The sequence below is a fragment of the Oncorhynchus mykiss genome, chromosome 1, assembly GCF_013265735.2.
Source record: "Oncorhynchus mykiss isolate Arlee chromosome 1, USDA_OmykA_1.1, whole genome shotgun sequence".
NCBI lineage: Eukaryota > Metazoa > Chordata > Actinopteri > Salmoniformes > Salmonidae > Oncorhynchus > Oncorhynchus mykiss.
The window spans coordinates 33,649,841-33,674,119 of record NC_048565.1 but is presented as its reverse complement, the minus strand read 5'-3'; positions in this window follow the sequence as shown (position 1 = coordinate 33,674,119).

Here is a 24,279-nt window from a genome sequence, read left to right as displayed (position 1 = left end):
GGTCTGGGGCGGTGTGTCACAGCATCATCGGACTGAGCTTGATGTCATTGCAGGCAATCTCAACGCTGTGCTTTACAGAAAATACATCCTCCTCCCTCATGTGGTTCCTCATGTGGTACCCTTCCTGCAGGCTCATCCTGACATGACCCTCCAGTATGACAACGCCACCAGCCATACTGCTCGTTCTGTGCATGATTTCCTGCAAGACAGGAATGTCCGTGTTCTGCCATGGCCAGCGAAGAGCCCGGATCTCAATCCCATTGAGCACATCTGGGACCTGTTGGATCGGAGGGTGAGAGCTAGGGCCATTCCCGTCAGAAATGTCAGGCAACTTGCAGGTGCCTTGGTGTAAGAGTGGGGTAACATCTCACAGCAAGAACTGGTCAATCTGGTGCAGTCCATGAGGAGGAGATGCACTGCAGTACTTAATGCAGCTGGTGGACACACAAGATACTGTTACTTTTGATTTTGACCCCCCCTTTGTTCAGGGACACATTATTCCATTTATGTTAGTCACATGTCTGTGGAACCTGTTCAGTTTATGGCTCAGTTGTTGAATCTTGCTATGTTCATACAAATATTTACACATGTTACGTTTGCTGAAAGTAACAGAGAGAGGGTTTTTCTTTTTTTGCTGGGTTTTGTAATGAAAAAAAGTGTTAAAAAAATCAAAATATATTTCATATTTGAGATTCTTCAAAATTGCCAACCTTTGCTTTGATGACAGCATTATACACTCTTGGCATTCTCCCAACCAGCTTCATGAGGTAGTCATCTGGAAATCATTTCAATTAACAGGTGTGTTGTTCACATTTTATTTGTGGAATTTCTTTCCTTCTTGATGCGTTTGTGGCAATAACTTGTGACAAGGTCGGGGTGGTATACAGAAGATTTGGTAAAACACCAAGTCCATACTGTCGCAAGAACAGCTCAAATAAGCAAAGAGAAACGACAGTCCATCATTACTTTAAGATATGGTCAGTCAATCTGAAAAATTTGCAGTCGCAAAAACCATCATGCGCTATGATGAAACTAGCTGTCATGAGGACCGCCACAGGAAAGGAAGACCCAGAGTTAACAATGCTGCAGAAGGTAAGTACATTAGAGTTAACTGTACCTCAGATTGCAGCCCAAATAAATGCTTCACAGAGTTCAAGTAACAGACACATCTCAACATGAACTATTCAGAGGAGACTGCGTGAATCAGGCCTTCATGTTGGAATTGCTTGTGCCAAGAAACACGAGCAATGGACATTAGACCGGTGGAAATCTGTCCTTTTGTCTGATGAGTCCAAATTTGAGATTTATGGTTCCAACAGCCGTGTCTTTGTGTGACGCAGAGTAGGTGAATGGATGATCTCTGCATGTATGGTTCCCGCCTGTAAAGCATGGAGGAGGAGGTGTGATGATGCGGGGGTGCTTTGCTGGTGACACTCTCAGTGATTTATTTAGAATTCAAGGCACACGTAACCAGCGTGACTACCACAGCATTCTGCAGTAATACACCATCCCGTCTGGATTGTGCTTAGTGAGACTATCATTTGTTTTTCAGCAAGACAATGACCCATTACACACCTCCAGGCTGTGTCAGGATAATTTGACAAAGAAGGAGAGTGATGGAGTGTTGCATCAGATAATCTGGCCTCTACAATCACCTGACCTCAACCCAGTTGAGATGGTTTGGGATAAGTTGGACCGCAGAGTGAAGGAAAAGCAGCCAACAAGTGCTCAGCGTATGTGGGAACTCCTTCAAGACTGTTGAAAAAGCCTTCCTCATGAAGCTGGTTAAGAGAATGCCAAGAGTGTGCAATGCTGTCATCAAAGCAAAGGTTGGCTAATTTGAAGAATCTCAAATATAAAATATATTTTGATTTGTTTAACAATTAACAATTATTTGGTTACTACAGAATTCCATAAGTGTTATTTCATAGTTTTGAAGTCTTTACTACAATTCAACAGTGTTGAAAATAAATACAAATATTTTTTTTAACTCTTGAATGAGTAGGTGTGTCTATAACTTTTGACTGATACTGTACATATAAACAGACACACAGATACACAGACAGACACAGTCACACAGCAAATTTGCAAGTGTTAAAATCTCAGTGTTGTGATACACAATGTATACAAAAGTATGTGGACACTAATTCAAATTAGGGCATTCGGCTATTTCAGCCACACCGTTGCTGACAGGTGTATAAAATCGAGCACACAGCCATGCAATCTCCATGGACGAACATTGGCAGTAGAATGGCCTTACTGAAGAGCTCAGAGACTTTCAACGTTGGACCATCATAGGATGCCACCGTCCAAAAAGTCAGTTTGTTAAATTTCTGCCCTGCTAGAGCTGCCCCGGTGAACTGTAAATGCTGTTATTGTGAAGTGGAAACGTCTAGGAGCAACAATGGCTTACCCGCGAAGTAGTAGGCCACACGAGCTCACAGAACGGGACCGAGTGCTGAAGCGCGTAAAAATAATCTATCCTCGGTTGCAACACTCACAACACACCCAGTTCAAAACTGCCTCTGGAAGGAACGTGAACACAATAACTTTTCGTCAGGAGTTTTATGAAATGGGTTTCCATGGCAAAGCAGCTGCACAGAACCCTAAGATCAGCATTGCCAATGCCAAGCATCGGCTGGAGTGCTCTAAAGCCTGCAGCAATTGGACTCTGGAGCGGTGGAAACGCGTTCTCTGGAGTGATGAATCACGCTTAACCATCTGGCATTCCGAAAGACAAATCAGGGTTTGGCGGATGCAAGGAGAAAGCTACCTGCCCTAATGCATAGTGCCAACTGTAAAGTTTGGTGGAGGAGGAATAAAGGTCTGGGGCTGTTTTTTATGGTTCAGGCTAGGCCCCCTAGTTCCAGTGATGGGAAATCTTAACACTACAGCATACAATGACATTCTAGATGATTCTGTGCTTCCAACTTTGTGGCAGCAGTTTGGGGAAGGCTCATTCCTGTTTCAGCATGACAATGCCAACCTGCAAAAAGCAAGGTCCATCCAGAAATAGTTTGTTGAGATTGGTGTAGAAGAACTTGACTGGCCTGCACAGAGGCCTGACCTCAACCCCATCAAATAACTTTGCGATGAATTGAAACGTCGTCTGCGAGCCTAGCCTAATTCCCCAACATCAGTTTCCGACATCACTAATTATCTTGTGGCTGAATGGAAGCAAGTCCCCACAATAATTGTCCAACATCTAGTGGAAAGCCTTCCCAGAAGAGTATCGGCCAAGGGGGAGCCAATTTCATATTAATGCCCATGATTTTAGGATGAGATGTTCGACGGGCACATACCTTTAGTCATGTATATGAGTGTGGCTTCTCTCTCCTCTTTGGCAGCGTTAGGATGCCTACAGGGCTCTGGTTAGTTTCAGGAGGAGGCCAGTGATGTCAGAAGTGTGTTTGTGGTGACAGTAACATCATTAAGTCCAGCCCGCATCCCAGGGTTACCATATGCCCATTCCTACCGGGGACCTGGGACAGAGAGAGCAGGGTGACGCACTACACATACTCACAGACTGCAGGAGAGCTGGCAAACACACATACATACAGTATACACATACAGGTGAGGAAACTCACAGACACACTCACGCACTGACTTACCTACACACACACACACACACACACACACACACACACACACACACACACACACACACACACACACACACACACACACACACACACACACACACACACAACAGGAGACTAAGAGGTGTCACACACAGAAACACACCTCCAACCAAAACCAATACTACAGTATTTACTGGAGTGTTTTTGTGGACTTTACTGTAGTATTGTGGTATTTACAGTTTACTGCAGTATATTATTATTATATAATATGGTATACTACAGTCCAAAAACACTACAGTAATTACTATAGTAGATAATACTGTAGTAAAACCAACTGTATTATCTACTATAGTAATTACTGTAGTGTTTTTGGACTGTAGTATACCGTATTATATAATGTAGTGTTTTTGCAGACTGTAGTATACTGTAGTATTTTATTGTAGTGATTTTGAGGACATCACTGTAGTATTTACTTTAGTGTTTTGTTTTATTATCTTTGATACAGAGGTGACAAGGCTTTCTCCTTGAGGAGAACTACTAAAATAGCAAATTTCCCATAAATTGTAGGTATGTTTTTTTGTGTGGATGATACTGTAATATTTACTATAGTATTCTACAGTAGGCACTAAACATGATGAAGGGATACCACAGTGTGTAGTATACTGTAGTATTCTACAGTATTGTACAGTTTATAACAGAATTATATAGCAAGTACTGTAGTATTTGTTTCATGTGGGTCCCTCCACCCATCCTTCCTAGATGGCTACAACTGAGAGCGACCGCAGAGATGGAGAGAGTGGCCGCAGAGATGAGTGAGGAAGAGAGGCTTGATTTAGAATTTCAAGATCCCTTGAAGAATAAAAAAAACATTACATTTATTTTTGACCTTACTTACATAAGCCCATACAAATGCAATGATTAACAGATTCACTACATTGAACATCTGAAGTGTCTGTCCTATATCTGGGAGATGTAAGAAAGGAAACATTTGTTTGTTTTCTCTACATGTATTTAATCCCTTATTTTTGGATCTAAGCAGTTTTTATATATACTACCATTCATGTTTTCAACTGGTACTGGGGGACCTTCAGACCTACGTGTTTTTGTTCATCTCATTTTTCCATAGAGGGGTCCTAATAGTTTGTAGGCCAAACCGTTCAGACGCTACAGATATTTTGTGAGTAGACTGATTTTCCGGATAAACACGGCTGTAGCTCTGTCACCTTTCACCGCAGATGTGGAAGTGCGACATAGGCGCATATGGTCGATTGAGCTTAAACTGAGCGAGTTTTATGGGGATATTTTTATTATGCAACATTTCTGTTGTGTGTTTTTGTTCTACTTTACTTTTTTTTTAAAAATGTATTGTACTACTGCATTGTTGGGAAAGAGCAAGAAAGAAAGGCATTTCACTGTACCGATGCACATGACAATAACATGTTTTAACACACAGACATATAGGGGGGGACTGTGGTACGTGGCTGTAAATATCTCTAAATGTACTTCAAGCTCTACATGCAGTCATGGCCTCTGTAGAGTGAATGTAAAGCTGACTGATCTGCATGAGAACGGCACTGACTGATCTGCCTGAGAACTCATACACATCACTTATAAGGACTTTTACTCCTATTCTATTTCAAATGTTATACAGCCAACCTTTAAAAGCACATTTAGTTGTTCTTTAAGAAACACAGCAGTAAGATTAAAACCAATAGTGAATATCGTAATGACATTTTCATCAGCCTTATGGCCCTCTTTATCCCTCTCTCACTTCCCTCTCCCTCCCTCCTTCCCTCCCTCCTACATGTATGAGCAGTCAGCAGTCAACCAGGCGTGATGGTCCGTGACAGTAGCTGTGTGCTACGGGTCATTAACCAGATGGGAGCCAGGGTTGTCACGCTGTCTGAGCCTTTAGAGAAGACACAACACGTCTGCTGGGAGACTGGTGGCCATGTGTGTATGTGTGTGTGAGTGAGTGCGTGTCTCTATAACAATATATATATGAATGAATGTGAAGACTCAATAACGCTTTGAAGCCAAATGAAGTGGGTTATTATTGCATCTCATGAAGATATAACATGGGCAGTTTGAGCTATTCCAGGAAGAGAAGGAGGCTAGCTCAGTGCTTCCCCCTTTCATTGAGTAGTAACTCAAGACGAAGGCCGACCAGGGTACTGTAGGCTGCCAGTAGCAACAAAAGTATCCATTTAACTTCTTCTGGGTGCGAAATAAAAATAATAACAGACATCTGGTGTATTAGAAGCAATTACTGGTACCATGATTGACTACTAATCTTTAGATTTTTTACACAAAGATTTACATTTTTCCATTCACTATAATAAGTAAACAACAAAACTACTTGGAAGATGGTGATTAGCAAAGATTCTGCGGTGGGGTTCAAATGTATGGGTAAGTAGTTTTTGTTCTTTTAAAATGATCACTACTAATTTATTGTACATCTTTGAAAACAGATTAACAGCCTGCTGCCTGCCATAACTTTAGCTTCATGCTTCAAATCAAATAACATTTTATTTGTCAGAAAGGGGGTAGACTTTATTGTGAAATGCTTGCTTGCGAGGCTTTCCCAATGATGCAGAGAAAAAAATTTGCTTACGAGCCCTTCCTAACGATGCAGAGTAAGAAACTCAAATAGTAAAACGAGGAAAAAATACACATGAATGAGGCTATATATAGGGAGTACCAGTACCAGTACCAGATTAATATGCAGGAGTAGGAGGTGTTTGAGATAGATACAGTTGAAGTCGGAAGTTTACATAGACTTAGGTTGGAGTCATTAAAACTCGTTTTTTAATCACTCCACACATTTTTTGTTAACAAACTATAGTTTTGGGAAGTCGGATAGGACATCTACTTTGTGCATGGCACAAGTAATTTTTCCATCAATTGTTTACAGACAGATTATTTCACTTGGGTCAAGTGGGTCAGAAGTATACATACACATAGTTGACTGTGCCTTTAAACAGCTTGGGAAATTCCAGAAAATTATGTCATGGCTTTAAAAAATTCTGATAGGCTAATTGACATCATTTGAGTCAATTGGAGGTGGACCTGTGGATTTATTTCAAGGCCGACCTTCAAACTCTGTGTGTCTTTGCATGACATAATGGGAAAATCAAAAGAAATTGGCCAAGACCTCCACAAGTCTACACAAAAATGTGTAGACCTCCACAAGTCTGGTTCATCCTTGGGAGCAATTTCCAAATGCCTGAAGGTACCACGTTCATCTGTACAAACAATAGTACGCAAGTATAAACACCATGGGACCACGCAGCCGTCATACCGCTCAGGAAGGAGACGCGTTCTGTGTCCAAGAGATTAACGCATTTTGGTGCGAAATGTGCAAATCAATCCCAGAACAACAGCAAAGGACTTTGTGAAGATGCTGGAGGAAACAGGTACAAAGTATCTATATCCACAGTAAAACGAGTCCTATAACGACATAACCTGAAAGGCCGCACAGCAAGGAAGAAGCCACTGCTCCAAAACCGCCATAAAAAAAGTCAGACTACGGTTTGTAACTGCACATGGGGACAAAGATTGTATGTCTTGGAGAAATGTCCTCTGGTCTGATGAAATAAAAATAGAACTGTTTGGCCATAATGACCATCGTTATGTTTGGGGGAAAAAGGGGGAGGCTTGCAAGCCGAAGAACACCATTCCAACCGTGAAGCATGGGGGTGGCAGCATCATGTTGCTTTGCTGCAGGAGGGACTGGTGCACGACACAAAATAGATGGCTTCATGAGGGAGGAAAAGTACGTGGATATATTGAAGAAACATCTCAAGACATTAGTCAGGAAGTTAAAGCTTGGTCTCAAATGGGTCATCCAAATGGACAATGACTCCAAGCATACTTCTAAAGTTCTGTCAAAATGGCTTATGGACAACAAAGTCAAGGTATTGGATTGGCCATCACAAAGCCCCGACCTAAATCCCATAGAAAATTTGTGGGCAGAACTAAAAAAGCGTGTGCGAGGCCTGCAAACCTGACTCAGTTACACCAGCTCTGTCAGGAGGAGTGGGCCAATATTCACCCAACTTATTGTGGGAAGCTTGTGGAAGGTCACATGGGCTTTAGGATAGATAACAATAAGAGTAAAATAAAGGACAGAGTAGCAGCAGCATATGATGAGTGTAAAAGTGTGTGTGTATGTTTCTGTGTGTATGCATGTGTGCGTACATGTGCATGTGTTTGTGTTGTGTCGTTATGTGTGTGTGTGTTATGTGTGTGCGTGTGTATGTAGTGTATGTGAATGTGTGTGGGTTTTGTGTGAGAGTGTGTGAGTGTGTACATAGTGTGCATATATAGTTTGTGAGTGTGCATAGAGTCAGTTCAAGATAGGGTTAGTGCAGATACTCAGAGTAACCATTTAATTAAATATTTATCAGTCTTATGGGTTGAGTGTAGAAACTGTCTAGGAGCCTGTTGTTCCGAGAACCGATGCTCCGGTACCATTTGCCGGATGGTGGCAGAGTGAACAGTATGGCTTGGGTGGCAATTCTTTGGGCCTTTCTCTGACACCGCCTGATATAGAGGTCCTGGATGGCAGGGAGTTTGACCCACAGTGATGTACTGGGCTGTCCACACCACCTTCTGCAGCGCTTTGTCTTCAAGGGTGGTGCATTTGCCATGTCAAGCGGTAATACAGCCCGTCAAGATGCTCTCGATGGATCAGTTATAGAATTTTTTTTAGGATCTGAGGGCCCATGCCAAATCTTTTCAGCTTCCTGAGTGGAAAGAGGTGCTGACATGCCCTCCTTGGTCTCACAGACATTGAGGGAGAAGTTATTATCCTGGTACCACACTGAAAAGTCTTTGACCTCCTCCCTGTAGGCTGTTTCATTGCCGTCGGTGATCAGGCCTACCACCATCGTGTTATCAGCAAACTTGATGATGGTGTTGGAGTTGTGCAGTTGTGGTTGAACAGGGAGTACAGGAGGGACAAAGCAAACAACCCTAAGGGGCCCACATGTTGAGGGTCAGCGTGGGAGAGGTGTTGTTGCCTACCCTCACCACCTGTCGCCTGCCCATCAGGAAGTCCAGGATTCAGTTGCAGAAGGAGATATTCAATTCCAGGGTCCCCAGCTTGGTGATGAGCTTAGAGGGGACTATGTTGTTAAATGCTGAGCTAGTAGGTACTTATTGATGAAGCCCGTGACAGATGTGTTAAACTCTTCAATGCTGTTGGATGGAATCCAGGTACATATCCCAGTCTGTACTAGCAAAATAGTCTTGTAGCCTTGCGTCTGCTTAATCAGACCACTTCCGTATTGAGCACGACACTGGAAAGTCAATTTGAGCTTTTGTTTGTAAAGAAGAAGCAGGGGAATACAGTTGTGGTCAGATTTGCCAAAAGGAGGACAAGGGAGGATCTTGTATGCATTTCTGTGGGTAGAATACAAGTGGTATAGAGTGTTAGTGCCCAGAGTGATGCAGGAAGTGTTGGTCAAAGTGTGGTAGAACAGTTTTAAGTCTCTATGCGTTAAAGTCTCCATCATCCAGAAGCACTGCCTCTGGGTGAGAAGTTTCTTGTTTGTTTATGGCCCCATACAGTTCATTGAGTACCAAAGTGATGTTGGCTTGTGGAGGGATGTAGACAAGGGGTTCCCAATCTTTTTTTCCCAGGGCCCCCTTTTTAACAGTTGAAAAATGTCACTTAAGGGACCTAGGAAAATGTTGTTTTGAAGCTAGTTTTTGTAATTCTTCATAGTGTAACTACACTCTTGACATATTTTACGTAGGCTATTTAATAATAATAATAATAATTTATAAGGAAAATATAGTCTTGACCTGATTTCCCCAAAAGTTATTCCACTACTACATGTGATTTATTATCATAATTTATATGAACTCTCAATTTAAATATACATATTCTGTTTTACATAAAGTGGATAGATCAATTGATAGCGACAGAGTCACACGTTGTATAAGATTACTTCCCATGCAAAGTTCAATTAATTTGACTCTTTGACTTTAGAAAGTTATAGCTCAGCTTTCAGAATGTCATAGAGCCATACCACATTCCCATGTGCTTTAGAGTTGCATCTTCCACTGGCATTTTACAGCTTGTTTCTAGCCTAAGTCATCACGACTATATGGATAGTTTTAGATCAGTAAATATGTTTGTTCAAGGAAGGTCCCACGCCCCCGACATAAAACATTGGCGCCCCCTTTGAGGAGTGCACCCCCAAGGTTGGGAACCCCTGATGTAGATAGCTGTGATAATAACAGATGAGAACTCTCTTGATAGATAAAAGCCTCTGGATCACAGGGCTCATGCCAAATATTTTCAGCCTCCTGTGGGGGAAGAGGCGCTATCAGGCCATCTTCACGACTGTGCGGATGATGTAGACAGCCATGATAATTACAGATGAGAACTCTTTTGTTAGATAAAATGGCCTGCAGCTTACCACAAGCTATTCTATATAAGGTGAGCAAAAGCTTGAGATTTCCTTCACACTGGAAGTTGTTGCTTATGGAAAGTCACACCCATCCTCCTTTGGACTTGCCCGAGGACAGTTTTGTCCGATCGTGTCGCTGCATTGAGAAACAACTGAGTTCTACGTATATGGAGTCATCCAGCCACGTCTCTGCTGGGCACATAATATTGTAGATTTTCAAGTCTCTCTGATAGAAGCCTTTCAAACTAAGCTCATCCATCTTATTCTCGAGTGACTGGACATTTGCCAACAGAACGGAGGGGAGTGCAATTTTCTCTTCGCCTCAGTCTAACCAGGATGCTGGCTCATCTACCGTATCTACTCCTATAGCGTTTTGGTAGCCCATGAAGCAAAGGAATGGGGTCTGGTATGGTAACAAAGGAACAGCTGAGTCAGAATTGTCGTCGGATTTGAAGTCGAAATCGAGGTTAGTAACTGTCAATCTGATGTCCAGAAGTGCTTGGTGGTCTTACGTAGCAAAACTTGAAATGTTGTTTTATACATTGGATAAAAGTACAGACTCAGAGCTAGAAAATTGTATATCACCCACTACATTTGAGGAGCAATGGGAAAGTTGAAAGTTGATCAACTTGTCACCCCACTTTTAAGAAAATGGCCCTTGAATATTTTGGTGCACCTACTGGAGAGCCCCTCTTGTCTACACACATTCAGCATCTTTCACATCATCTTAAGCCTTAGCCCCACCTATATCTTTAAGGATTCACATGCGAGTCCATGTGCTAAACACAGTGAGTATGGTAGTGCACTTAACAACCAAAGATTTCATGACTAAAGGCTGGTTTATACTTATCGGCATGTCTGTAGACAGTTGTCGCAGTGACATCATGAACATTCTATTGTCGTCCAACATCAAGCTTGTCGTTGTCGTTATGAAAAAGTATAAACACAAAAACGACAGGCTGCATGACCTCAGCAGCCTGGTGGTCTAAAATAGCATAACTGGTGTATTTTCACACCAATAAACCCATCAGTTTAAAAATGAATTTAGTATATATCAATATAGCAAACCAGGCAACTAAAAGCAACTTTCTAAACAATGTTTTGGTTCATTTCTAGCTTGTTAGCTAGCTAACTAATGTTAAGTTAGCTGGCTAGCCAGTTAAAATAATGAATAGATAATTTACTTGACAAAGTGTTAACTTTAGCTCAATTATATTCGTTATTACTGGAAAATAATCTCACAACAAGATAATTATTTACAAGTTAACGGCAAGCGAATTACAGAAAATAGCTTATGGTTGTAAGTGTGATGAAATAAAAGCAAGGCATTCTACCAGAGAATTGTAGAACTTGGACATGGTCTTGTTGGCCTAACGTTATATCCTAATTTGACTTTGGTGCAGGTCTTGTTGTTTATCACATTACTGTCTCTGGGAAACATACACTATATCAAATAAAATCTAAGTTTATTTGTCACATGCACAGGATACAGAAGGTGTAAACGGTACAGTGAATTGGTTACTTGCATAGTGGAGTCTTTTATTTAGACATGTAGCTAGCTAGCTAAACAATTAACCATTATCCCAACTCATAACACCACTACCCTGCACGAATCAGCTGGCTAACCAACTAGCGAGATTCAGTGTTAGCTAACATTAGGCTATAACTAGCAATGCAAATGGCTCTGAGATAAAAAAAATAAAGAATAATATTACTACAAAGATCATACATATAACGTTAGCAAGCGAGCCATCCAGTTCACTTTAGCTAGCTAGCTAACAGTAACTTTAGCTAGCTAAACTATCTTACCAGTATACATGGATGAGCACTTCTCTCTCTCTGTCATGGATGCTATGGCTGCCCTTAGTTTGAAGATATAATGCAGGGACAAGTGTTTTATACAACAGACATCTTATATGTTTTCTCTTTTTAACTCCTATCACATTATTTGCAATAAAAAGCCAGAAATGTATCTCCTTAGCAATCTTACTCTGCTTACACTCTGCATTCCACTGATTTCAAAACTAGGTCCTCAAGGAAGTGGAGAGCATTAGCAACGCTTATGCAGTTCCTGGTGATATCTTTCAAAATAGCCATGTTAGAAATGATTACCTACACATACTGAGCAGAAGCGTGCTACATGGCAGACCAGCCAAACTCATCTCGCAGCATCTCCAGCCCATCCATTATGTCAGCCAATCATGGCTAGCGGAAAGGTTCCTGACTTTTTCCGTGGTTAAACCAACTAGGCTCATAATTTAACAAAATGTGTTCATATTTACAGATGGCATACAAGTTTGTTATTAAGGCAGATGAAATTTCACATGTTCCAGAAGGCATTTCTGCAAAAAAAACTAATTTTGATCAAATATAATTTTATGTTCAAATGCCTCTCCTGTAATGTAGTAACGTGCAACATATGCCTACTTTCCGGAAACAAGACACATCTGTGATAATACTATGAACTGTCGATACAAATAAAAAATGTATTTACAGTGCATTCTGAAAGCATTCAGACCCCTTCCCCTTTTCCACAATTTGTTGCATTACAGCCTTATTCGAAAAGTTTTCCATCATCAATCTGCACACAATACTCCATAATGACAAATGAAAAATAGGTTTTTAGACATTTTTGCAAATTTATGAAAAAAATATAAACAGAAAAACCTTATTTACATAATTATTCAGACTCTTTGCTATGAGACTCAAAATTTATCTCAGTTACATCCTGGTTCCATTGATCATCCTTAAGATGTTTCTACAACTTCTGCAACTCCACATGTGGTAAATGAAATTGCTTGGGCATGATTTGGAAAGGCACACACCTGTCTATATAAGGTCCCATAGTATAAGGTATTGGTAGAGCTCCAAGACAGAATTGTGTCGATACATTTTAGAATAAGGCTGTAACGTAACGTAAATAGCACTTTTCAGTAATGATCAAGCATGCCATTCCATGAGCGCAGCGTTTATTTTCGAATCAATGAGCCCAATCAGTCCTCCATGACAACAAATTATAAACAAGAAAGTAGAGCTGGCTAATAAGTCCTTAGTTTTGTGGTTATGCTCAGGGTAAACAATTTGGCTAGTCTATACTTCCATATTTATAGTCACCTCATGCAAGTGAGCAACCTTCTAGAAAGCTCGCTAGCAGAACAGCTAATTTCAAAGTGGTCTAACCATACAAATGTTCTGTTGTAAACATCTTTGCTGCCGACTAAATAACACACAGTAACATCTGTAACATTCTGACATGAACAAATACATTAGAAATTGCATTCATACCCGAAAGGGTATACATACATAAATAAATCACATGGAGATGTAGCTTCGGCTTCAATCACTTGTAATGGGTGAGCTGGGAAGCCAAGTGTGCCCCTATAGGAATTCTTACATATAACCAATCAGACTCAGATCAAACATCAATAAAACAGACAGATCGTATAATCAACATTTAGATAAATGAACAGCATATTACATACTGGTACATATTATGTTACTGTATTATTATTTCGTTGTTCTCGCAGCTCCAAATGAAACAAATATGGAATAAAAAAATATACAGTGAGTGTGATAGAATTAAAAGTGCTGTGAGAACAAAACATCACCATGATGCTGTGCATGGCTGCTCCTCTTGTGGAGCTGAACTACAAGTGGAAGATGGAAGATGGTCATGACCTGTGCCCGACCTTCCTAGGCATTGGTCACCTGTGAAAGGCCCTCTCTTACCCCTGCATTATTTGTGCCATCCTGCCTTTGGAGGAGTGAAGCATGGCTAGCCAGAGTTGAGGGCCTGGTTTCCACAGATAATTTACCAGCGTCTGGCATTGTTCACCAGGACCCTTTCCAGGGCCACCAAAATAGGGAAAAGTCATGAAACCGATGGCGGCCTTTATTGAACCGGATGAGGACTCAGCCAACATGGCTAGGGAACTGCCAACTAGTATTGTGGACCCATTCAACATCAACGCTAAGGATGGTCAGAGGAGTCAATCCAAGGCTCTGATCACAGTCAGAAGAAAGCTCTGCCTCACTACATGCTGTCCTGCGTGCGGCCTTAGCTCGGCTAGAGCTTAATGACCCTCAAGCCACAGCCCCTGAAGGTGTGCCACCTTCACCAGCTTTTCTTAAGGGGCTTCAAAGATGCTTGGCAGACCGGTGGGCTCTTGCCCACCACGGCAAGGATAGTTAGACTCCATCTGTCATGAGCGACGCAAAACAACATGGGCTCTACTATATGCCTAAGGTGGATGAATGCATAGCATAGCTGATGATCTCCCCAGATGAAGTCCGGAAGTATGACATCCGCTGCCCCAGACCTCTGTGCAGGTCCACTGATTAACTACTGTCATGGGTCTACGACACAGCAGCCCGCATGGCCCGTATTGGGAATTCTCTCTCAGTGCTCATGCTAGAAAAGAAAAAGATGCTCCAACCAGTGCACACAGACCTGGACCTCTGCAACCTGAATGACACGTTTGTGACTCTTCGGCAGGCCTGATTCGCTTAAGCCACCATATCCGACCACTCCAGACGGACGCTGAGAAAGCTCCCAGTGGTCCCTGGACAGGTCTTCGGCCCCTTGACTGAGCGGGCCATCAAACGTAGAAAACAGCCTAGTCAGGCCAGAAACAAGGCATCACAGAGTTGTGGCAGAGGGAGGCCTGATGTGCGTGAACCTTGCCGCTCTCACTACACACACACCTGGCCCTATCACCAGCCTAACGCAGGTGCTTGCCGGACCCAGGTGGTGATGCAGCCACAAACACTCATAGGGGTAGAAGCTATGGCGGGAGTCGGCCAGTTTACCAAACAGCAGCAGCTGACCTACTGTTCATCTCACTCCTCAGACCCATGGGTAGTAATGACTCTTTCAAGGGCTGCTGTTCCGACGCTGACCCCCACCATTCTCAGGGGTCAGAATGACCACAGACCTCCTGAAAGCTTACACCCTCAACCAGAATATTATATCTCTCCTGGAGAAGAGTGCGGTCACAAGATTAAAAGCATCATAACAGATTTTACTTAACCTATTTCCTGGTTCCAAGAAAGACAGAGGCTTCCGTCCAGTTCTGGATTTAAAACGGTTCAATGTTTTCCTAAAAGTTCTCCCCTTCCACATGTTGCGGATGGTTGACCGTAACCACAGGGGTATGGTTCACGTCCCTGGACTTAAAGAATGCTTACTTTCACATTCCTGTGTTACTTGAACACAGACGTTTCCTGTGATTCGGCTCCCTGGCTCCAAGATGCTTGAGTGCCGCCCTGAGCTTCCTCCAGCTAGAGGGGATCAAGATCCTTCCTTACCTCAGTGACTGGCTCATCTTACCTTGAACAACGAAAACAGCAACTTTACATCATGCCAAAGGTCACCTTAATTGTCATGACTCTGAACTCTCACACCATGAGGGCCTGTATAACCCCTCATGGCATGGACAGCATTCTTCTTCTGCAACAATTTCAGTTGAATGCATTGGTGAAAATACAAACGTTCCTACAACTGATGGGCTTGCTCGAGGCGGCCCCCATTTTCCCCAGTCTGAGCTCTGAGTTCCCATTTGTCTAAAATGCACCAAAAGTCATATGTTACCGCCGACGTGGCATACTGCATACGTTTTTACTAAACAGTACATGCTAAATAGTATATAGCACAATTAGTACACAGTATGCAGTTCGGACATGGCCTCTCTCGGTCTGTCTGTCTGTCTGTCTGTCTGTCTGTCTGTCTGTCTGTCTGTCTGTCTGTCTGTCTGTCTGTCTGTCTGTCTGTCTGTCTGTCTGTCTGTCTGTCTGTCTGTCTGTCTGTCCTGTCCGTCCGTCCGTCTGTCTGTCTCTGTGTGTGTGTGTGTGTTGTGCATGTCAGCACTAGCATGAAGAACTCACACATAACAGATAAAATGTATATTCTGTCTATTTTCTGCTGGCTTTAAATTCTTTAAAGACCCAGTGCAGTAAAACACATGATTGTCCTGTTTTATATATTCACTCACTGGCTAGTTTATTAGGTACATCACACTGTTCACAAAAATGGATTGTGGCCGTGGCTTGCTATATAAAGCAGACAGACAGGTATCGAGACATTCAGTTACTGTTCGATTGAACAATAGAATGAGCAGAACGGGCCTGCCGAGGGGCGCAGCCATCTAAGGCATTGCATCGCAGTACTAGAGGCATTACTACAGACCTGGGTTGACCCCGGTCGCCAGTTGAATGGTGTTTCCTCTGAAACATTGGTGTGGTAGGCTTCCAGGTTAGGCTGGCGGGTGTTATGGAGCACGATTAGGCAGGTCATGTTTCGGACTGACTTCACCTTCGCCTCTCCCAAGCCTGTTGGGGAGTTGCAGCGATGAGACAAGATCGTAAATGAAATTAGGAGAACAAAGTGGGTAAAATACACAAAATATATATACAGTTGAAGTCAGAAGTTTACATACACCTTAGCCAAATACATTTAAACTCAGTTTTTCACAATTCCTGACATTTAATCCTAGTAAAAATTCTCTGTGTTTTGTCAGTTACGATCACCAATTTATTTTAAGAATGTGAATATGTCAGAGTAATAGTAGAGAGAATGGTTTATTTCAGCTTTTATTTAGTTCATCACATTCCCAGTGGGTCAGAAGTTTACTCAATTAGTATTTGGTAGCATTGCCTTTAAGTTGTTTAACTTGGGTCAAACGTTTCAGGTAGCCTTCCACAAGCTTCCCACAATAAGTTGGGTGAATTTTGGCCCATTCCTCCTTACATAGCTGGTGTAACTGAGTCATTTTGTAGGCCTCCTTGCTTTTTCATTTCTGCCCAACTAAATTTTCTATAGGATTTAGGGCAGGGCTTTGTGATGGACACTCCAATAACTTAACTTTGTTGTCCTTAAGCCATTATGCCAGAACTTTGGAAGTATGCTTTTTTTTCCTTTGCTGTTGTTCTGTGAACGTACCAAAGTACGTTCATCTCTAGGAACGTGTTTCCTTCCTGAGCGATATGACGGTTGCGTGGTCCCATGGTGTTTATACTTGCGTACTATTGTTTGGACAGATGAACGGGGTACTTTCAGGCGTTTGGAAATTGCTCCTAAGAATTAATCAGACTTGTGGAGGTCTACATTTTTTTTTCTGAGGTCTTGGCTGATTTCTTTTGATTTTCCCATGATGTCAAGCAAAGAGGCACTGAGTTTGAAGGTAGGTCTTGAAATGCATCCACAGGTACACCTCCAATGGACTCAAATTATGTCAATTAGCCTGTCAGAATCTTCTAAAGCCATGACATCATTTTCTGGAATTGTCCAAGCTGTTTAAAGGCACAGTCAACTAGGTAGGGTATGTAAACTTCTGACCATTGGAATTGTGATACAGTGAATTATAAGTGAAATCATCTGTCTGTAAACAACTGTTGGAAAAATTACTTGTGTCATGCACAAAGTAGATGTCCTAACCGACTTGCCAAAACTATACTTTGTTAACAAGAAATTTGTGGAGTGGTTGAAAAACTAGTTTGAATGACTCCAACCTAAGTGTATGTAAACTTCCAACTTCCACTCTATATAATAGTAATGGGCAAAACAAGTTACCTAAGCCACTGAGTGTTGTATGATCGTCGGTGCCTGGCGAGCAGTATCCAGTATCTTAGATACGGCTGCCCTTCTGGACTTTTCATGCATGACAGTGTCTAGGGTTTAGCAATAATGGTGTGACAAACAAAACATTTCCAGTCCGATGTAGTCCTGTGGGGGCGAAAACAGCATGTTGATGAGAGAGGTCAAAGAAGAATGGCAAGTATTGTGCAAGCTAACAGGCGGGCCACAAACAGACAAGTAGTGGAGCAGTACAACAGTGCTGTGCAGAACGGCATTTTGGAACGCACAACTCGTCGATCCATGTTATGGAACGGCTATTGCAGCAGATGACCACACATCAGGAAAAAAAACAAGTAGAGGCTCCAGTGGGCACGTAATCAATAATTCTGGACAATTGAGGAGTGAAAAAACATTGCCTGGTCCGACGAATCCCGGTTTCTGTTCTGCCATGCTGATGGCAGTGTCAGGATTTGGAGTAAGCAGTATTTGTCGAATGGACCCATCCTGCCTGGTACAAGCTGGTGGCGGTGGTGTATCAATCAATCAATCAAGTGAACAGGTCAGGGTACCATAGCCGCAGGCAGAACAGTCGAAACTGGAGCAGCAGCACAGCCAGGTGGACTGGGGACAGCAAGGAGTCATCATGCCAGGTAGTCCTGAGGCATGGTCCTAGGGCTCAGGTCCTCAGAGAGAGAGAAAGAAATAGAAAGAGAGAAAGAATGAGAGCATACATAAATTCACACAGGACACTGGAGAAATATTCCAGATACAACAGACACATAAACTACTGCAGCATAAATACTGGAGGCTGAGACAGGAGAGGTAAGGAGACACTGTGGCCCCATCCGACGATACCCCCGGACAGGGCAAAACAGGCAGGATATAACCCCACCCACTTTGCCAACGTACAGCCGCCACACCACTAGAGGGATATCTTCAACCACCAATTTACCATCCTGAAACAAGGCCGAGTATAGCCCACAAAGATCTCCCCCACAGCACAACCCAAGGGAGGGCCGTGGCGTGGGGAATGTTTTCCTGGCACACGTTATGTCCCTTGATACCAATTGAGCAACAAATGTTTCCGACACCCTGTAGAATCCATTCCCTGAATAATTCAGTCTGTTCTGGATGCAAAGGGGGGTCCAATCCATACTAGGGGAGTGTTCCTTGTAAACTGGCCAGGTCACAATATGAGGTTGGAATAATACTGTGAAATTGTGAAAATGACAATAATGCCCTTTTAGTGTATGACCTGGTTGGGATGGAGGTTTAATCGACCAATATAAAGAGAGTTCCAAACTTCTCTGCCAATAACAACTATTTTTTTGTTTTCCCCTACCCACTCAGACCACTCCCAGACAGTGCTAGCAAAATTCCTGCTTGAGAAATTGCCCTTTGCTAAGAAGCTATTTTGACAATTTAATTTTAAATCAATCACAGTGAGGTACCTAATTGTTACCCAGAAATGATTTGATATTGAGATAAAAATGGCTGCGTTGGACCTTTAATGCTACATCAATGGATTCAGTATTTAATCCCCTCTCCCTCTCTCTCCCTTCCCTTTCCACCCCTCCTCCCCTCTTTCTCCCTTGGGTTTCAGTGTCTCTCAGTCATGTCCCTGTTAAGCGTTTTTTGGATACAGAGTGGGTTATGTGGGCCATGATGTGGGTGCAGGGCTATAAGAGCAGCCAACATTAAAGACATCGTTAGGGAGAGAACTATGCTCTAGCTCAACATCACTGCCGTGACAAACACACAGTCCTGAGCCAAAGAGAGCCCTGAATGTGTGTTCCTGTGTGTGTGTGGCTCATAGATATTTAGGTCTTATTCATCCTCCACATATTGCCTGTACGCTAGCACAGCCCAGTGGCCAACCAGTGTCTCTACAGCAGAGTTCCATAATGACTCCACACATACAGTAGTTGTTAGCCTATAAATAGGCTAGATGGGTGATCCTTCTCACAGCATTTCAGTCTAACTAACTTAGAAATAATACCATAATTTAGGATGCATCTGAGGGGAGTTTGACCAGCTTCTGCAGGTCGTCCGCCATTGAGGTGAAACATGAAATATGTCATTTCCATACTGGGTGTAGGCTAGTGATGAGATACAATTCAGGCAGCTGATTCACGACCAACTGTAGACTAGCTTACTCAGCCAACAACCAGCCCCAAGATACGACCAAAGGGCGCTATTATTCCTGACGCTGTTTGACCTCTGACGTCCCAACTCAGCCTGCCCAGTGGGTTACACACTCGCGTCCCCCGCGGCCAGCTCGTACATAAAACATCCTCCATTCATGGTGCAAAGATGTCGGTTTTCTGCTTTACTATACTGAACAAAAATATAAACGCTATATGTAAAGTGTCGATCCCATGTTTCATGAGCTGAAATAAATGATTCCAAAAATAATCCACACGCACAAAAAGCTTATTTGTCTGACATTCCGTGCACACATTTGTTTAAACCCCTTTTACACCTTTGCCAAGATAATCCATCCACTAGACAGGTGTGTCATATCAATAATCTGATTAAACAGCATGATCATTACACAGTTGCACCTTGTGCTGGGGACAATAAAAGACCAATGTGCAGTTTTGTCACACACACAACACAACAGCTCCCCCAATGTGCTGGAGGAAACACCGTTCAACTGATGACTGAAGTCAGCCTGCAGGAGCCCGGGCCACCACAAGGAGTCGCTAGAGCACGATGAGCCAAGTAAAGCCCCACTGACCAAACCCTCCCTTAACCCGACCCAATTGTGCATGGCCCCATGGGACTCTCGGTCACAGCTGGTTGTGACACAGCCTGGGATCGAACCTCAAGCACTGCGATGCAGTACTTTAGACCACTTCGCCACTCGATGTCTCAAGTTTTGAGGGAGTGTTTAATTGGCATGGTGCCTGCAGGAATGTACACCAGAGCTGTTGCCAGGGAAATTAATGTTAATTTCTCGACCATAAGACATTGTTTCAGAGAATTTGGCAGTACGTCCAACCGGCTTTACAATCGCAGACTACGTGTAACCAAGTAACCCTGGGACCTCCACATCTGGCTTTTTCACCTGCGGGATCGTCTGAGACCAGGCACCCAGACAGCTGCTGAAACTGTTGGTTTTCACAACCAAACCGTGTATGGGAAGCTCGACTGCACGCTTGTTGTCCTCACCAGGGTCTTGACCTGACTGCAGTTCCGTGTCGTAACCGACTTCAGTGGGCAAATGCTCACCTTCGATGGCGACTGGCATGCTGGAGAAGTGTGCTCTTCACGGATGAATCCCGGTTTCAACTGTACCGGCAGATGATGTTGTGTGGGCGAGCGGTTTGATGATGTCAACGTTGTGAACAGAGTGCTCCATGATTGTGGTGTCGTTATGGTATGGACAGGCATAAGCTACGGATAATGAACACGATTGCATTTATCGATGGCAATTTGAATTCACAGAGATACCGTGAATAGATACTGAGGCCCATTGTCGTGCCATTCATCCGCCGCCGTCACCTCATGTTTCAGCATGACAATGCATGGACCCATGTCGCTAGGATCTGCACACAATTCCAGGAAGCTGAAATGTCCTAGTTTGTCCATGGGCTGCATACTCACCAGACATATCATCAATTGAGCATGTGTGGGATGCTCTGGATCGATGTGTACGAAAGCGTGTTCCAGTTCCCGACAATATCCACCAGCTTCACACAGCCATTGAAGAGGAGTGAGACAACATTCCACAGGCCACAATCAACAGCCTGACCAATTCTATGCAAAGGAGATGTGTCACTCTGCATGAGGCAAGTGGTGGTCACACCAGATATTGACTGGTTTTCTAAACACATACACTGCATCGTTGTATCTGTTCCATTATAGCAAATGTGAGAGCTCGGGCAGCACCATTGAAGTAGTTAATTTTTTTATTTTACTACTTCTATGAGTTCGCCAACAAACTGAATGGGTACATACTGCCACCTGGAGTTTCTTATTTGACCACTTCTATGAGTTGTTTAACAAACTGAACAGGTGCATACTGCCACCTGGAGTTTATTATTTTACTGAGTTGGAAAACAAACTGAACGGGTGCATACTGCCACCTGGAGTTTATTATTTTACTGAGTTGGAAAACAAACTGAACGGGTGCATACTGCCACCTGGAGTTTCTTATTTTATTATGAGTGGGAAACAAACTGAACGGGTGCATACTGCCACCTGGAGTTTAATATTTGATTATGAGTGGGAAACAAACTGAACGGGTGCATACTGCCACCTGGAGTTTAATATTTGATTATGAGTGGGAAACAAACTGAACAGGTGCATACTGCCACCTGGAGTTTCTTATTTGATTATGAGTGGGAAAACAAACTGAACGGGTGCATACTGCCACCTGGAGTTTCTTATTTGATTATGAGTGGGAAAACAAACTGAACGGGTGCATACTGCCACCTGGAGTTTCTTATTTGATTATGAGTGGGAAACAAACTGAACAGGTGCATACTGCCACCTGGAGTTTCTTATTTGATTATGAGTGGGAAACAAACTGAACAGGTGCATACTGCCACCTGGAGTTTCTTATTTGATTATGAGTGGGAAAACAAACTGAACGGGTGCATACTGCCACCTGGAGTTTCTTATTTGATTATGAGTGGGAAAACAAACTGAACGGGTGCATACTGCCACCTGGAGTTTCTTATTTGATTATGAGTGGGAAACAAACTGAACAGGTGCATACTGCCACCTGGAGTTTCTTATTTGATTATGAGTGGGAAAACAAACTGAACGGGTGCATACTGCCACCTGGAGTTTATTATTTTACTATGAGTGGGAATACAAACTGAACGGGTGCATACTGCCACCTGGAGTTTATTATTTTACTATGAGTGGGAAGACAAACTGAACGGGTGCATACTGCCACCTGGAGTTTATTATTTTACTGAGTTGGAAAACAAACTGAACAGGTGCATACTGCCACCTGGAGTTTCTTATTTGACCACTTCTATGAGTTGTATAACAAACTGAACAGGTGCATACTGCCACCTGGAGTTTATTATTTTACTGAGTTGGAATACAAACTGAACAGGTGCATACTGCCACCTGGAGTTTATTATTTTACTGAGTTGGAATACAAACTGAACAGGTGCATACTGCCACCTGGAGTTTATTATTTTACCGAGTTGGAAAACAAACTGAATGGGTGCATACTGCCACCTGGAGTTTATTATTTTACTATGAGTGGGAAAACAAACTGAACGGGTGCATACTGCCACCTGGAGTTTATTATTTTACTGAGTTGGAAAACAAACTTAACGGGTGCATACTGCCACCTGGAGTTTATTATTTTACTGAGTTGGAAAACAAACTTAACGGGTGCATACTGCCACCTGGAGTTTATTATTTGACCACTTCTATGAGTTGTATAACAAACTGAACAGGTGCATACTGCCACCTGGAGTTTATTATTTGACCACTTCTATGAGTTGTATAACAAACTGAACAGGTGCATACTGCCACCTGGAGTTTATTATTTTACTGAGTTGGAAAACAAACTTAACGGGTGCATACTGCCACCTGGAGTTTATTATTTGACCACTTCTATGAGTTGTATAACAAACTGAACAGGTGCATACTGCCACCTGGAGTTTATTATTTTACTGAGTTGGAAAACAAACTTAACGGGTGCATACTGCCACCTGGAGTTTATTATTTTACTGAGTTGGAAAACAAACTTAACGGGTGCATACTGCCACCTGGAGTTTATTATTTTACTGAGTTGGAAAACAAACTGAATGGGTGCATACTGCCACCTGGAGTTTATTATTTTACTATGAGTTGGAAAACAAACTGAACAGATGCATAGTGCCACCTGGAGTGTGTTGTTTGAATGGGTAGAAAGCCAAGGTTGGCTGTTTACAGCCAGCTGCAGTTATGGAATGTTTTCTCACGAGTATAATTCATTGGCTGATCCCTCCTGGTGACCTGGATGGAATTATATGATCCTTCCTTAACAACTAGACGGGTGGGTTGGTAAGCAACAAAACCGACCCGTACAATAAAACCAATGGGTGCACAACCATGTGGCAAAACAGATGGGGTTGGGTTAGGTTGTTGACATGTATATCTATATTTTGTCTCTACATATTTATTGAAAACCGAAACACATTTTCACAATGAGCACTTGTCTCTCAAATACATTGCTACAGTTCTTTGTTAGCTAGCTAACAATATTTTTGCCATATTAGCATAGACTTCACGAGTCAAAACACCACAAACCAGACATGGTAGCAATGACAATGAGTTGAAACGAGCCACCATAGATTCCTCACATGGCAGCTTGCATAATTTTTGTGACGTTATCAACCAACCCGTCGATAGGAAGTCCCACCCAGTACTTCAAAATGGTGAAAGTCCTCAATGGTGCAGCCCATGCTAAAATATGCTTTTTGGGCATTAGAATTCTCCATCTAAAGCTATGGGTAAACAACAGACTGCTGCAACCTGACTGAGCTCCATACGCAACCTCAGGAAGTAGAAATAGCCACTAGCATTGTGTTATATTAAGACATATTTTCTACGTTTTTATTTTGTTGCATTGGGACATCAGAGGGTGAATGTTGTAAGGAATAATAGCGCCCTCTGACAGACCGTGAGGCTGGCCAACAATTTGCTCCCGGCCTCCCACCAGGCTTCTTCTACAGTAGGCTACAAATTC